The sequence below is a fragment of the Pteropus alecto genome, unplaced genomic scaffold (genome assembly GCF_000325575.1).
Source record: "Pteropus alecto unplaced genomic scaffold, ASM32557v1 scaffold131, whole genome shotgun sequence".
NCBI lineage: Eukaryota > Metazoa > Chordata > Mammalia > Chiroptera > Pteropodidae > Pteropus > Pteropus alecto.
The window spans coordinates 7,869,713-7,873,150 of record NW_006434709.1 but is presented as its reverse complement, the minus strand read 5'-3'; positions in this window follow the sequence as shown (position 1 = coordinate 7,873,150).

Below are 3,438 nucleotides of genomic sequence, written 5' to 3'. Positions count from 1 at the left end.
ATTTTATTATGGTATAATTTATATACCAAATAACTCATTTTAAGTGCAGAATTTAATGATTTCTTAATTATAAAGTTGGGTAATCATTGTCACAATCTTATTTTAGAACATTTGCATTGCCCTAAAAAAAAACCCTTCTATCCTTTTGCAGTCACTTCTCATCCACCACCAATAGCCCCAGGCCCTTGGTCATATTTTTAAAATACAAATATCCAAATCCCACTGCAGGGCTGTATTCCTCTCTAGGGGAACTAGGGGAGATCTGTTTCCTGCTCCTTCAGATTGTTACAGAATTCAATTCCTTGCATTTGTAGGACTAAGGTCCCCATTTGCTTCTTGGCTGTAAACTAAGTGTTGTTCTAAGCTTCTAGAGGCCACTGCATTTCTTGGCTGCTGATCCCCTTGCTGTCTTCAAAGCCCACAGTGGCAGATTTTCACATCACATCTGACTACCACAGTTTTTAATATGTAAAGTTGCCATAGTCACTTATTTCCGAATGTTCTATAATCTGATAATGTTTCTTTTTTCTTAATCCCTAGGTCACTTAGAAGCCTGTTTTAAAATTTCCAAATGGTTGGACTTGGGGGCTAGTGTATGTGTGTGTGTGTGTGTGTGTGTGTGTGTGTGAGAGAGAGAGAGAGAGAGAGAGAGAGAGAGAGAGAGAGAGAGAGAGAGAGAGAGAGAGAGAGAGAGAGAGAGAGACAGAGAGACAGAGAGACAGAGAGAGAGAGAGTGTGTGTGTGTGTATATTGCAATATGGCAGAAAATATAACTTGTATGGTTTCAACTTTGGGAATTTTATTGGGATTGTCTTTGTGGCCTAATACATGATCAATTTTTATAAAAGTTCAATAGGCATTTGAGAAAGATATGTATTTTCTGCTTATTGGGTATAAAGTTTTATAAATATATGAGATTTACTTTGTAACTGTGTAAATCAAATTCTGTATATCCTCATTTATTTTCACCGGCTTGATCTGTCATTTATTTTTAGAGAGATGTATTTAAGTGTACATTTTATTTTAGATTATGAATTATCCTACAGTTTTCAGGGAGAGAAAAAGTACTATATAGACCTAAATCATGTCATATGTAGCCAATGTTCCAGAATAAAAGTATAACTAATTAAAACTGGAGAGATCTGTTTATGTAGTACCGCAAAAGCATCCTAACAGGTTTTTGTTATTTCCTCTTACAGTTAATGCACTAACCCCACTGTATGAAACTATTAATTTGTTCTTCTTAATTCCTCATCTGTTTTTCTGAATACGAAGTATTGATACTTCCCAGGGTCTACAGGCTAGAAACTTTGAAAAAATAAGGCAATTCAAGAATCCAGTGAAACATTCTGAGAGTAATGTGGGGTTCTATAATTAATGCAGACCCCAAATCCCAAGGCAGATTCCAGAACTCAGATCTCTATTTTGCTTGCAGCCTTTAGTATGGAATAGACTGTCTATTGACTTGCATTTTGTAAAATTAAAGTTTGGACAGTAGTTCAGTACTGACCTGATGAATTAATTTTGTAACTTTGTCGGTTGATTTTTGTTTCATTTAAAAATTTTTAGCTTAGTCTAGTGATTACCACCATAAAGAATTATGGCATATAACGTTCTTATTATAAATTAACATACGAAGTGCTGCCTTAAAATAAATTGAAAAAAAAAGTTTAAATCACATAATCCTCATCTTAAATAAAGAGCACTCTACATTCCTATGTGAAGACCTAATAAGTGTACACCCAGAAAGAATTTTTTTTTTCAAGATTTATGGGTTTCTATCATAAAACTGTTTTCTTTTTTTTTCTCATAACTTAATCTTAAGGACCTTAAGTGTCCTGTAGTTAAATATGCTTAGTTTGGAGAGTTAAGAAAATGTAAAATCGATTTTAAGAACCACACTCTGCTAACTTACTTTTTAGGAAAGCAAATTCAACAGGGTTCTATGTGATAATGGGCTAGTGAAGATTTACTGTCTTACTCATTCCTAGGGCTGAACTTCTTGGTTTTCTGTGCCTTACTAAACTAGTTACTCTGCTGAACTTTGAATTAACAAAATAAAAACCATCAGCAGCATAAAGGAAAGCTGCTGCAATATCCTCTTATCAGAAAAAAAGAGACAAGGCATAACATCTTTGGCTTTAGGAACAAATAGTAAATCATTTATGCAAGAGAGATTTGGGAGAGGAAATGTGGCATCCAGACAAATAAATAAAATACTGACAGTGCAGTATTAAAATGAATTTAGCTAGCATTTAACCAAAGAGTGAAAATAGCCTGGTTTTAGCTTCAAGCTGGTTGGAGAGCACAAACTTCTTAGGCTGCATACACTGACCTGCAGACAGAATTTTCCTGTCAATTCACATTTCACAGACTTTCCCAAGAAATACATTGTCAAGTTTTAAATGCACGAAGCTCACGTTTTAAGATCATGGAAATATACATGTTTTCATAGGAAGATATGTAAAAGGTGCAGTCAAAGTTTAATGTAAAGGGTGAGTTTATCTGTCCATGTCCTTTCAGTTCAGCTGTTCAGTGGTCCCCAAGCTGTAAAATGACCCTTCTTCCTTTTCTCTTGTCTCAATTAGAACCGTAGAGCCTCCACAAGGGCTCGAATCTACACCTTCAACTTTCCCTGACAAATAAATTTAGCAGATACCCTCGCCGCCTCCCTGCCCCTGACTTTGCCAGCTCAAAATAGTATTCCTCTCCTTCTTTTGAATTTTTGTACCATTTAGTGCCTATTCATTTGCCAAGTAACCATGTCCTGACTTGTGACTTTTTTTCCTTTATTACTTCTTAAAACATTTACTTCTTCCTTGTTATTAAACATTCAATACTTATATTTAATTATTTATTTTAGTTTGAAAGTTCCTTGAAGTCAGGATCCATATATTCAAATATTCTTATTCGAATAAGAGGGGAAGGAAGGGGATGGAACAAGTAGTAACCTCTACCTGCATTGGGACTCTCAGCAAACCCACAATGCCATAGCTTTATACCTATTTTTCATGACAATGTACAGAGCTCAGACAGGCTCTATGGTATCATATGGTTATTATTATGATTACTGTTATCTTGGAGTAACCACCAATGGTTTAGCAGTCACATCCTGTCAGATATACCTTGCTGGGGAACCTGAGGGAGAATGAATAAAAAAGAGTAAGGAAAGAAAGTTCAGTAAGATAGAACAGAGGGACCGAAAGAGGAGCAGGGCCTAAAGCAGACCCACGGGATTGGATGCAGGCCCAGAGAATAGCTGGTTCAGTGAACAAACAAGAAAGAGGTCTAGTCGAACACTAAAGATAAAAATGAGGACAAGGTCTTCACTCTGCACAATCATGCAGCCTGGACCAACTTAGATTAAAGAACCAGAGACAAAGGAGATATATCTGAGCCATAAATGCAAGTTCAGGGCTTCAAACAAGCTGTCTCTCC